General features: G+C 39.1%; 1 pseudogene; it reads left to right on the top strand.

Annotated features, from left to right (window-relative positions):
* LOC132223430 (ubiquitin thioesterase OTUB1-like) overlaps positions 1-14,571 on the top strand; it is an 86,352-nt pseudogene that overhangs the window by 66,157 nt on the left and 5,624 nt on the right.

Here is a 14,571-nt window from a genome sequence, read left to right as displayed (position 1 = left end):
GATTTCCTCAGTCCAGTTTTATAGGGAGATATCTGTAGACAGGGTGAGATGATGCCTGGAAAGTTCTTTGTGTACCAGAGGAGAAAATGTCCTGCAAATTTGTTGCTATTATTTTGAAAGCCAAATACCATGCTTTGAAATGCAGCCAGACTCTCTTCAATATCTAGTTATGTTTCCAAAGCATAGGAATAAAAAGAAGCCAACTGTTTATACACAGTAGTATTTCTGGTAACTGAACTAATTAGTTTAAAAGGTAATATTTACAAAGCTCACAAAATAGCATGCTTTATGTCCACAGAGACCTGTTTTAATTAAAGTTCTTCCTTTAAAATTCATTAAAGTAATCAGTTCTAAGGAATGAGGAGCCCACATATTAGATTTGAACATGTGAGTGCTGCAGATCCCCTTTCGCAGGTGCAGGAAGCAATGATTTCAACAATTGTGAAGAGCTCTTCTTTCATTTGATTTAGTTTGATTTAAACTAGCCTCAGGAATTTCACTTTCTTATTAGGCATAAACAGCTCAGTTGCCTATTATGTCGATCACCTCATAATTATTGTCACCTGGGCAGAGCCATGACTCAGAAGCTGTCTCTCTCAGGGAAGAAAAGATGGAAATGGGGAAGTTGACTATTGAGAGACAAAATGTCACGTCTTCCGAAGCCTCAAAGCAGCTTTGCTCTTATGCCCTGGAACCCTGGCTGTGTGTGTTGGGGGGTGGGGGAATGATGATTGAAAGAGCTCAGTGGGGTAGCTTAGAGTGGTAACAATATCATAACAATAACAACAGCAACTACAACCACAACTATTATGACTGCAATCTATGGAGCACTTACTATGTGCTAGATGTACACATTATTGTGTTTTGAGCCTTATAGCAAGTCCATGAAATGGGCACTATTATCATATTCTTTTCACAGATGAGGAAACTGAGACCCAGAGAAGGTAGGTCACTTGCCAGAAAGCCACAGAGAGTGAGTAACAAGAAAGCACTGTAGGGGAAAAATGATTGGCCTTGGAATTCCATTATGGCTATTTTCTAGATGTGAGCTCCTTGATGTAATCCCCCTGAGCTTTGCTTTGCTTATATGTAAATGGGCATGATTATGTCTATCTTATCTTGTTGTGGCAATACAAGTATAGCATGTAGCACAGAGTCTGGCACAGAGGACACACCGAATGGATGATAGTTTTTATACCATGAGAGTGTGAAAGTGAATCTGGGCACCTAATTGTCAGGAAGCCAACTTCCCTGTGCCTCAACTACCTCCCTGGTTACCCCATTGGGATACCAGGGAAGGTGGCAGGAAAGGTGCCCTGCAAAGGGAAGATGGGGTTTAAATCAGCTTGTGTTGGAATGTAGAAGAGCCCTGAACGTGAAGGGGCTGCAGTAGCCTTTAACAGTCAGCCCCTCTCCTCACAGAACAAGAGGAGTAGAGTTTTCCTGAAAGACACTGAGGTGGGCATACTAGGTACAGACTAACAGCACAGCACAATTAGACCAGGAAAGGCAACAGCTGAGCTCAAAAAGGGATCTCAGTAACTTCTCCCAGGAAAACAAGTTGTCACTACCACATGGAAACACCAGGAAAGGCCCTTGATGACAATTTTGTCCAACCTGCTCAGTTTTCACAAGGGGATTACAAGGCCCCATTCGTATGAATATGTTTTATTTCATTTCCAAAGAACTAGCCTCCACACTGGTTCAAGATAACTCTGTCACCTTCTTAGCTGTATGAGCTTGACAAAATTACCTAATGTCTTTTTTCCCCCTCAATTTTCTTATCTAAAAAGAAACATCTACTTCATAGTTTCCCAACGATTAAATGAGAGAATGCCTATATACTCCTTAGGACAGTGCTTGGCACATGCTAAACATTCAATACATAGAAGCTTCTAATTGCCTTTCCTAAATTCTCTGTAAATCTACCCACCTGTCATAGCCATCTTCTCTGCTGTCCCTCATGTCTGCTGCCTCTAAGCCAGTGGTTGGCAAACTCATTAGTCAACAGAGCCAAATATCAACAGTACAACGATTGAAATTTCATTTGAGAGCCAAATTTTTTAAACTTAAACTATATAGGTAGGTACATTGTTATTAACTTAATTAGGGTACTCCTAAGGCTTAGGAAGAGCCACACTCAAGGGGCCAAACAGCCGCATGTGGCTCGCGAACCGGTTTGCCGACCACGGCTCTAAGCCATCCTTCAAAGCTTGGCTAGTTGCCTATTGCTCACACCCATTACCCATAATGGTTAGGCCCTCACTACTAACACTCACACTGCTAAGGTGTCTATTTCTCTGGAGCTCTAGAAAATGGAGGGCCTGTTTCAGTGTTCCTGCTCTGGAAACCCCTTTGGGACAGCTGAGCTCCAGAAGAATTAGCTCTTGGAGTCAACTTCTGGGCAGATCTTTCTTACGCACCATGGCTTCTCCTGCTGAAAATACTGAGTGTGCTTCCATAGGCTTGGCATTCAGTAACAAACTCCTACAGCTGCCTTTCTCAGTGTCCCTGAGGTGGCTAGAGATTACCCTTGAACCAGACTAACTTATTTGCCAGTCAGTGGGCTAGGCATTGAGACTACAGTGATAAGCAAAATACATGCAGTCTCTGCCCTTAGTGATCAGAAATAATAGTTGATCCCAGCCAGTGTGGTTCAGTGGTTGAGTGTTGATCTATGAACCAGGAGGTCATGGTTTAATTCCTGGTCAGTGCAAGTGTCCAGGTTGTAGGCTTGACCCCCAGTGGGGGGATGTGCGGGAGGCAGCAGATCAATGATTCCCTCTCATCATTGATGTTTCTTTCTCTCTCTCCCTCTCCCTGCCTCTCTGAAATCAATAAAAAAAATTTTTAAAAGAAAGAAATGGTAGTTGATTTGGCAATACATAATAATAAAAAGGTTATTAGAGCTATTCACTTATTTATTTAACCTCTATACATATTTTGTGCCAAGTCCTATGCTCAGTGTTAGAAAAATTCTGGTGACTCAAAAGCAGACACTATGCTTGACCACATGGTCCTTACAATCTAGTGAAGGGGACTGCATAATTGTAATTATATACTTCTTATTGTAGTCATTTGACTGTTGTCTACATGATGGAGAGAAAAGGAACAGGTTGCTAAGAGAGCAGATAATGGAGGTTTGATTAAGTTTGGAGGAGCACAGAAGTTTCCCCTGAGGAAGCAGTGTTTGGTCTGAGCTCTGAAGAATGCAGTTATCTAGGCAAAGGCACTAGGAGGCCAGGTTCTGGATGGGAGAAATGATTAGAGGCAGAGGAAACATTTGGGAAGACCCACATGACAAGTTTAAAAGAGCTGAGAGATTGCTATTGGGTCTAGGGGTGATAGGCAAAGGGAAGAATGGTACAAAATTAGGTGGTGGGCTTTTGGTCCATGGTAAGAAGTTTAGACTGTCTTTTAGGGGCTATTGATGAATTACATGCCAGAGAGTGACATGATTTGACTTCTATTTTTGAAAGGCCTTGTTACTGTGTAGATAATGGATTCTGGGAAGGCAGACAAGAGCGGGGCATGTAGAGACCTGTTTGAATGCTATTCAGTGAGAGATGGTGGGAAAGCTTAGAATAGGAGTGGTAAAAGGGAATGAGAAATTGGATTGATCTGAGAGAGATGCTGAAGTTGTAAATGGAAAAATTTGATCATGAATTGGTTTTGTGGAGCGTGAGGGAGAGGGAGGTGTCAGTGATGACTCCGTTTTCATGCTTGCATGCTGGGTGGATGGTGGGAACTGTTCACTGAATGGAATATACAGAGGAAGAGTAGGAAGGGCAGTGAGCTCATTTTGAGATATGTTGAACTGAGGTGCCTTGGATGCATGGCAATGAGCAGTTGTGGTTATAGGTCTAAAGCTCAGAGGAAAGGAAATAGAAATCTGAATAGCTGCAGCAATCCTGAGAAAGAAGAACAAAGTAGGAGGGATCTCAATACCAGATATCAAGATGTATTACAAAGCCACTGTTCTCAAAACTGCCTGGTACTGGCACAAGAACAGACATATGGATTAATGGAATAGAATAGAGAACCCAGAAATCAACCCAAACCACTATGCTCAATTAATATTTTACAAAGGATGCAAGAACATACAATGGAGTTAAGACAGTCTCTTCAATAAATGGTGCTGAGAAATTTGGTCAGACACATGCAAAAACCTGAAACTAAACGACCAACTTACACCATACACAAAAATAAACTCAAAATGGATAAAGGACTTAATGTAAGACAGGAAACCATAAAAATATTAGAGGAATCCAAAGGCAGCAAAATCTCAGACATGTGCCAAAGCAATTTCTTCACTGATACCAATCCTAGAGCAATGGAAACTAAAGGGAAAACAAACAAATGGGACTACATTAAAAAAAAAAAAAAAAAAAAAAGCTTCTGCACAGCAAAAGAATCTATCAACAAAACAACGGGAAAACCCACCACATGGGAGAACATATTTGCCAACGATATCTCCAATAAGGGTTTAATCTCCAACATTTACAGGAAACTCATACAACTTAATGAAAGGAAGACAAACAACCCAATAAAAACTGGGCAAAGGACCTCAATAGATACTTTTCGAAAGAAGACATAAGGAATGCCAATGCTCAAAGTCACTAATCATCTGAGAGATGCAAACCAAAACAACAATGAGGTACCATCTCACTCCTGTCAGAATGGCTATCATCAACAAATCAAAAAACGACTGGAGAGGATGCGGAGAAAAAGGAACACTCGTGCACTGCTGGTGGGATTGCAGACTGGTGCAGCCACTGTAGAGAACTGTATGGAGTTTCCTCAAAAAACTAAAAATGGAACTTCCATTTGACCCAGTGATCCCACTTCTAGGAATATATCCCAAGAAACTAGAAACACCAATCAGAAAGGATATTTGCGCCCCTATGTTCATAGCAGAGCAATTTACAATAATTAAGGTTTAGAATCAGCCTAAGTGCCCATCAGCAGATGAGTCGATTAAAAGACTTTGGCACATCTACACAATGGAATACTATGCTGCTGTAAAAAAGAAGGAATTCTTACCATTTGCAACAGCATGGATGGAGCTGGAGAGCATTATGCTAAGTGAAATAAGTCAGAGAAAGATAAATATCACATGATCTCATTTATTTATAGATTATAATGAACAACATAAACTGATGAACAAAAGTAGATCTAGAGGCAGAGAAGCATTGATCAGATGCTCAAACCTCAGAGGGAAGGCAGGGGAGGGTGGGGCTAAGGATGAGAGATCAGCCAAAGGACTTGTATGCATGCATATAAGCATAACCAATGGATACAGACACTGGGGGGTGAAGGCATGAGTGGGAGGATGGGGGGACAATGGGGGGATAAGAACACAGTTGTAATACCTTAATCAATAAAGAAAAAAAGTTTGCCGTAACCGGTTTGGCTCAGTGGATAGAGCGTCGGCCTGCGGACTGAACGGTCCCAGGTTTGATTCCGGTCAAGGGCATGTACCTTGGTTGCGGGCACATCCCCAGTAGGAGGTGTGCAGGAGGCAGCTGATCAATGTTTCTCTCTCATCGATGTTTCTAACTCTCTATCTCTCTCCCTTCCTGTCTGTAAAAAAACAATAAAATATACTTAAAAAGAAAGAAAGAAAAAAAGGTTAAAAAAATAGAAATCTGAATTTTGTCAATTCAGTATAGAGATGATCATTGAAGCCAAGGAGTGAAGGCGTTCACCCAGGGGGAGTGTAAAGTGAACATAAAGGAGGACTGACTACAGAACTCTGATTAATAATATTGAAAGGTCAAGTAGAGGATAAAATGAGAAGATGGAAAAGAACTAGCCAGAATGGTAGCCAGAAAAGTAAGTGCTTCAAGGAGAGAGCAATCAAGTGCTGGGACAGATGTCAAGTAAGATGAGGACTGAAAAGTATCCATTAGATTTAGTGACAAAGAGGTTATTGACCCAGATGAAGACTCAGCGTCTGTCCTCCCACTTGCCCCTTTAGCTGAGAGGTATTCTTCAGGTGCTTATCATTAAGTTGCAGATTCCAATCCCAAATTCCTCCCACATCCCTTTACCCCTTTCCCAGGCCCACTTGTGTGTTGAGGAAAACTCTGGTGACCTAGTAGGACCTTTCTCAGTACAGTTAATCTGGTCCTTGGTCTCTTGGGTAACTCCCAACTGATTGGTGCTGGAGGCATTATCTTTATAACTACCACTTATCGCTAATTTGATCCTCATTCTGGGTTCATGATGTTTGTCTTTTACCAAGGGCTAATAGTTAGGAATTAGCTACAATTTATTCTTACAATTACTTTTGAAGGGCTCAGCAATGATAGCCATTTTCAACCCTATGCTATAAAATGTGTTTTTGGGGCCAATATAATCACACAATTATATAAATAACTGAATGAGCAAATTATCCAAAGCAAAATGCTGTTAGACTCCAGGCAACCCATCTTATTCCTTATTTCTACAGGCAACTTCCTTTCCAGGTGCCTCCCAACCACCTTCCTCACCCCTGTATGGATAGATAAAAATTAAAGCACAAGGCTGGATTACTAGGGTGGCAGACAAAACTGTTCAGGTAGGAAATTTGAGGATGCAGATGTCATTAAGAAATGGGAAGTTTTTAAAAACAAAGAAGTTCAAAATTATATAAACCAAAGGCAGGATCACAATTCATTTCAAAATTAGTTGTTTTCTTACATAGGAAAGCAGAGCATAATTAAGAGTGAATAGACTTCATATTGTGCAAATTCATCTATTAACATCTCCTTTGAGGATTCTCATCAAGTTCATTTTCAAAGATGTCATCAGTGACTACTTAAAATTTGAACAAATTCGTTCCCTCTTACTCTCTAGTTGTATTTGAATTTATTAGGAATGTAATTGAATATTATCTATCCAGTTTGGCATCTCAAAAATACCACATAGTTACAGGTGAGGAAGATAAGACCAAATGTGATGTGTGTATATGTTGTCATGTTCACCTGTGGCACAGAGTCTGGAGGTTTCTTCAGGGAATTTTGCTCATTGTTCTGGGTTCCAGGTCTCACTCCTCAACTTGAGGAATATACCCTCTCAATCAGCTGGGTCCTTCCTACCAACTACTCTTTTGCTCAATTCACAAATTTAAAAACCAATTACTATTTGACATTGTGTCCTCACAATAATGTACTTGGTATCCATTCCCTTTTCTGGGGCCCAGTTCTGAACACAAGTAAGAATTTGCTTCTAGAAGTCTTGCTTCTCACTGCATGGTCTCCCTAGTTCTCTTGAAGTTTGATGGTTTGTGTCTTGTTACTTCTAGTTATCTTATTTAAGAAAGGGTTCAAGAGCACTGGGATCACCAGCCCACTTGTAATGTCTCCTCAGTAAAAGACATCTCTTTAATTATAAACTTCTCATGCTGCTGTTGCTGGTGATCAATGAAACAGATTTTTATTCAATTGGAGTGACCAATGCTGTGGCCCTAGCATACTATCCTTCCAGTCCCACTTAAAACTTGGTACTTTCTTAAAAAAAAAAAAAAAAGAAAGAAAGAAAGAAAGAAAGAAAAATTGGTACTTTCTTTTTCAGAGGACTACACCCTAAATCTCAATGGGCTTCTCCAACTTCTTGTTTATGTCTCAGCTACCCAGATGGAACTTCAGGAGCACAAAATGCCCATTAGCCAACTGAGAAACACGCAGGCCCTAACACCCATCAAAGGTTTGTAGATTTTGTTTTTTTAAGCAAAACTTATAGGTTTTGACTGCTTTATTTTTTTTTAATGACTTGAGTGCCCTAACTCCACTTTAAGAACTGAAAAAAAAGTAAAGTCTTTCTGCCCTATGTGGAATGTATAAGGCCACCTACTTCATTTTGCAAAGGAAAATCAAAAATGAAAGCAAAAGCAAAGATCTTAGTTTCATTATCCTGATATTTGACACCTGGCTCCTCTTTTATTCCAAGATCTGCTTGATTTTTGTCCTTGCTAGTTTTGAAAATCTCTTGCAAAATTTCCAAAGCCAAGCTAGTCTAAAACAAAGTAAGTATTTTGTAAGACTCATTAACAATAAAGAGAAACAATAGAATATGAATTTCTAGGTGGGCCATGTTCCAAAATAAGAAACTAATAAATAAGCAATATATTTGTGATTGGGGACATTGCTAATATATCCTCTAAGAAAATCCTTCACACAAAACTCAGAAACAATACAGATAAATTAAAGAAAGCTTATTTGCATTACAAAAGGTTGCTTCAGTTTACAAAAGGATTCGCCACAAGGCTTCTTTAATGAGAGAGTATTTGTACAAGATTTTTGTTTACAAGAATAAAAACATCAATTTGTACCAGAGTTACAGGAACTCTGTTGTAATATGAGATTCACCCACTATTAGATGATTTATCTTAGTTTAGGATGGAAGATCACTCTAGGGAATGTACTGGCTGACTCCACCAGGATCCTGGAATACACTGAATTCTAACCGCATATTTCCCATATGTCCCACTCTCCTTAACTGCTTTCTGAATACACATGTCAGGAAGAATGCATTAAGAAAACAATCTTCTGGGACATTTAAACTCTGAGATTTAGGAATAATAGCACTCCTACTCTCCCATTCCCTTGCCTCTGACCTCCAAAATTGTGATGGGGGAGTTTGGTGGTAAGGACTCACAGACGCACAGAGCTTGGCATTAATGCCTGTCTGTGGAGACAATACTCTATATCCCCGCTGATTTGAGACTAGGATAAAACTGCTTGAAGTCTCCATTTAAAAACTTTGTTGATGATTAAATTAAAACATCAACAAAGGTTCTGTTGTAGTACAAGCCTCCATTTGTGACTGGAAGCTCTGCCAAGCAAGGCCATTTGTTAGTTTCAGCCCTTACTGGAGGAAGTTCTAAAACTATTTTAATGATGTTACATTTCTTCACACTTGGCAATTTCCAGAGAAAGAAGCAGATAAAATAAAAAGAGTGCCATTCTGTTCTTCCCCAAACAGGAAATCAGCAAGCAACCTTGTATGACCGGCTAGCTCTACTTTATGTTTCAACTGGAAGAAACAAAGTAATCATCAAATAAAGGGGACTGATCCTCCTGATCTGGAGATGAGCTAGAAATGCAGCTGGAAGTTGTTGATCATATTATTAGAAAGAGTCTATGAAGCTTGGCAGCTCAGCAGAACTGTGTGTGAATCTCAGCTCCAGCTCTTATTCTCTGTGGATCTTGGGCAAATGATTTCATCTCTTTAATGAAATGATTCCTCATCTGGAAATTTGGGAGAATACCATCAACATTGCAGGGTTGTTGTGTTAAATGAGATAGTGTTTGTTAAAGGATTAAAGAGCACAGCATAGGCACTTAATAAATCTTGAATTAATAACCACCTATAAATATAAAAACTAAGGCTGTCTCTTTAATTCTTTCTAAAGCTCAAGCAGGGTCAAGAGAATACAAATGATTGTGACACAAAGAAAACTAGAGGTCATTAAGCTGTTGATACAAATCCTAGATGCAGGAGAGATTTAATTCTCAGATAGCATTTAGAGTAAGTTAACAAGGATGGTATAATCAAAGTCTGTGAACAGAAACAGAGTTAGATTAAATGTGGGTGATTACCATTAATGAGATTATAAGATTGTCAACTCTGCTTACCCAGTTAAGCCCAGTACTTTTGGTCACATACAAGGACACATGGTGTTAGTTTGATGTCTTCCATACAACTTTCCTGAAAGGAAAATGTGCCAGTACCTCAAAAGCATGATAACCATGATCACAAACCTTTCCAAACACTGTCAATTACTAAACTCAGTACTTTAGGGAAATGGAGAAGATTCAAATGTTTTATCTTCCAAGCCTGTGGCTCCAAATCATGGAGGTCTTCAGGAGCAAGGTAGCCCCCTTCTGAAGATTTCCTTCTGAGAGCATTAGGCCCTTTGGCCCTTGTTTTGATTGTCTTGGATTAGTTCAATGAGATACATGGCTAGAAACAGTGACATTAACAGATCTACAAAGCAAAGCAAAGCAAAACAAAGCATGAAACTTGCTTTGACTTAATGAATCTCTTTCTTGTTCCAGTATGATACTAGAGAAAATATTGGCTGATCCCTCTTATACTAGATGCATCCATGAGTAACCCTTTGCTCTGGCCCCTAGTTGAACTCACCTTATCTCAGGATGAAAGACGTTTTCCTATGGCCCCCTGTGCAGAAGTCAAGGAGGTCTTTAGCTCATCTTATTTGCTAATAAGAGGATCTGAAGCCTGGTGTTATAGAAATTAATATGGGCTCCAAAGTGCTATTTACATAAGGACACCACTGTGGTTATCCCAGTGTTCCTCAGGCAAGCATGAAGATCAGTGTTTGGGCTACACTAATTACCACAGGTGGTGTTTCAAGTTCACTTTCCACCTTTCTCAGGAACCATTTATGTATGCCTCCATAAAGTATTCATCGAGCAGCACAGTGAGGAGCACTTATTTGATTGATAAATTTGGGTAGATTACTGGCCATGCTTAACTCAGTTCAGTTTTTCTTTCTCTTGGGAGCAATTGTACTCATGGAAGCAGGTATTCTACTCTGTTCCTCCTGTGCTCCTTATATTTAAATGGATAAGTTTGCCTATTTTTACAATTCATTTAACAGACACATTTCCTCTGCTTGTTAAACTAGGTCGTCTATCATGAACTCCATCAGTAATTAAATTATATTTAAAGTCCATATTAAAGTATATTTGATGAAATGGAGTACTTTTCATCAGACCTTTGGGAGCGACCATAGGCACCAAGTTTGTGTCAGGCATATAGTCTAAGTCACAGGGATATGGTCTGCTTTATCATTTCTCCCTTCTCATGCATTTACTGAAATATGGGCTAACTATAGTGATTATTTTCTGAACAATCAATCTTTAAGACACATGGACTGTCAAACAAATGTTTATGGCACTTAGTATGGAAGACACTTAGAAATAGAGTTTTTAACCCCAAACATTGATAGTTCTTATATAATTTGATTTTTCTATGTCAGAGGTTAAAAACTCAAATGTCTACCACATCCTCAATATTCATTATATTCTCTATTTAAAGTTATACCAACAATTTAAAAAAAAACTATGGGACAAATTAATCAGGTCTATGTGTTGGCTTTCTCTTGGGAGCCAGCAGTTTGCAAAATGTAGGCTTACAGATAAGAGATAATTGCACCATCCATGAAATCTCAAATTTTATTATCTCTATAGCTAAAATTTTTGATAGAATTGTTCAGCTTTATGCAACTGTGGAACAATGGAAGGAGCACTGTATTCGGGAGCATAAGGCCTGAGTTCTAGTTTAGAGCTTATACTAGTAATATGTGCTCTGTGATACTGTATAAGTCCCTTCTTTTATTCAGATCTTAGCCTCCTCATCTGTAAGGTTGTGTGCCCTAGAAAGCCTTTAAGGCACAACAGCACCTTCATCTCTAACTTTTTTCAATCTCTGAACTTGCCCTCAGGAATGAGTTTCTGGAAACAGGTAGAGAAAGATACTACAATACTACAGTTTAGTTCCATTATGTGCAAATATGCCCATGATCAAAATTTGAAATGATACGTTCTGTTAAGACTCATGACAAGTAATTAAATTCAGTGTGTATATATGTGTATACATAGTTTGGGACAGTATATACTGAGGGTGAGCAAGGTGACACAGTTCCATTTTCATCCTTTCTCCAATAACGCTGATATATAGATATAACTCATAGAACTGAGAGCAGGAAAATAGGAAATTGATGCTGCCTAAGCATTTTACATTCATCATTAATCAATTACTCACTCATTCTTTTAACAAACATTGGGCACCTCAGATTCTGGTAATGCAGGGCTAAATGAGCAAGGTATCTTCTGTAGAGCTCATTGACAAGCATTAAGAGGCATCTGGTTTCACTGAAGAATATAATGAATATTGAGGATGTGGTAGCTGAGGTGTTTCCAAATAATGTCCTCCTTTCAGGTATAAATCAGTTGTATTCAAATTGGTCCTAGAGAAGCAGTTCTCAACCTGTGGGTCGCGACCCCTTTGGCGGTTGAATGACCCTTTTACAGGGGTCGCCTAAGACCATCCTGCATATCAGATATATACATTACGATTCATAACAGTAGCAACATTACAGTTATGAAGTAGGAACGAAAATAATTTTATGGTTGTGTCACAACATGAGGAACTGTATTTAAAGGGCCAGAAGGTTGAGAACCACTGTCCTAGAGCCACAAGGTTCCTAGAGCCACTTGGGTGCTTCTATGACTATCATGGTTAAGAAGTAGTAGAGGCTGAATGGGTAAGACATTAATTACAGCTGTTCTACTTTGGTGCAATTTATGTATTAGGGTTCCTCACATGATTTCACTTGAAAAAATAGTTTTACTAGTTGCAGAAGGCTAAAAAGTGCCCCCTAAGAGGTCTACATCTTAATTCCAGAAATTTGTGATTGTTACTTTGAATGGCAAAAACAACTGGCAGATGTGTTTTAAGTTAAGAATATTGAGATGGGAAAATTATCATGGATTTTCCTGGTAGGACCAATGTAATTACAAGAGTCCTCATAAGAGAGAGGTAGGAGGGTCAAAGTAAAAGAGAGAAGGAGATGTGACAGTGGAAGCAGAAGTCTAAGTGATACCACCATGGGACAAAAAAAATGTGGGAAGCCTCTAGAACAGCGGTTCTCAACCTGTGGGTCGCGACCCCTTTGGGGGTCGAACGATCCTTTCACAGGGGTCGCCTAAGACCATCGGAAAACACATATATAATTACATATTGTTTTTGTGATTCATCACTATGCTTTAATTATGTTCAATTTGTAACAATGAAAATACATCCTGCATATCAGATATTTACATTATGATTCATAACAGTAGCAAAATTACAGTTATGAAGTAACAACGAAAATAACTTTATGGTTGGGGGTCACCACAACATGAGGTACTGTATTAAAGGGTCGCGGCATTAGGAAGGTTGAGAACCACTGCTCTAGAAGGTGATAAAGGCAAGGAATGGATTCTCCCCTACAGCCTCCAGAAGGAATGCAGCCCTGCTGACACCTGGATTTTAGCCCAGTGAGACCCATTTTGGACTTTTGACACAGAACTATAAAATAATAAATTTGCATTGTTTTAACCCATTAAGTTCATGGTGATTTGTTACAGCAACCATAGGAAATGAACACACTCATATAAAACACATGTTTAGAAGCCTTTTTATCAAAGTCGGACCTTCTTTAATCTAGATGCAGAGAGATGTTTTCCCAAAGCAATGCCTCTCCATGAGTCTTACTAGGGTCCCTCTAATCTTGGCACTGCAGTTAGAATTTTAGGTGTGAGCAATCCAAATACCCCGATTTTGAACTGGTTTCACTCTCCCTTCAGCTTCTTCAGGCCAAAAGCTAATTGTCTCTTGCTTTAGGTAGAACTCAGAAACCCAGTTTTCCCCTCTGTAACAGCACTGGCCCAGTTCTGCAAGCCATTGCTAGTTAATGATCTGAAAAATCTATGTGAATGCTTATTTTTCTACATCCACTTTTCTAACCTGGCTAAATTAACAGCTAATCAGAAATTAATGCTCTGAGTAGGCACTTCTGACTAAACAATGAGCAAGTTAGCAAAACTTTAAATGACCATTTTATTGTCCACTCCCTCTAACAGGGTTAACGATTAGGAGGCAGGGAATTTAGTTGTCATCATTTCCCATTGGGATTTTGGCTGTGCTTTTAGTTCCTGAACTTAAAATGAAACAGGAAATAAACAGTGCATGGTAAAAATTGGTTACATAGTGAGGTCAAGGAAGCTTTACATCGGTGTCTCTTTCCATTTGGAACAGCAAGGCAGGGGAGAGGAAGGCTCAGTAGCCTGAAAGTAAATGATGCAGTTCTAGTCCTGGTTCTGATATCAACTTGCTATGTGAGTTCAAATCCTTCAGTTGACTTATCTATAAAATTTGGATGAGGAGGTCAATGTTGAAGAGTCCTTTCGTCTTGGGCAATATTAATCAATGGTTCCTAGATTTTTGGATTTCAAAGACCAATAATAGTTTCCATGAACATTTTGGGAACATATGCAGAATTTATAAATTTTAATTGCTAAGTGAAAGCATTTTAAATAGCTACTACAGTAATATAAAAAAAGACATTTTATCATCAAAAAAGATAGAAGGGCATAATCTCAAAATAGAGGACAGGTATTATATTGAATCTTTTTAACTTTATGAAACATTCACTACCTTGTATTTATGTCACATTTAGGTACAGATATATTAAACATTGTCAAAGACTGGCAAAGTTCTTTAGACCCATTTTTGGGACTGCATGTTCTACAACATCAAAACTTTCTTTTCTCCCCTTAAGTCACCCTAGGTTAGTGATCGCTACTGCCAGGTCTGTTCACTGCTGCTCCAGTCAGAATCTCATCAAAGTGCATGCCATCAGCCTTTTACCTCTCCAGTAGAAAAAGAACATCTATGTCTAATAGTCTCAGCAATTAACATTAAGGAGAATAAAATGGCAAAGGAAACTGGGTTTGATGAAGTGGGAAAAAAACAAACAAACAAATCAATAGGGCATGTGTGTGTACATCATGCATG

Source organism: Myotis daubentonii, chromosome X, assembly GCF_963259705.1.
Source record: "Myotis daubentonii chromosome X, mMyoDau2.1, whole genome shotgun sequence".
Lineage (NCBI taxonomy): Eukaryota > Metazoa > Chordata > Mammalia > Chiroptera > Vespertilionidae > Myotis > Myotis daubentonii.
The sequence above is the reverse complement of the archived record's forward strand: the minus strand, read 5'-3'. Positions and strand labels throughout refer to the sequence as shown.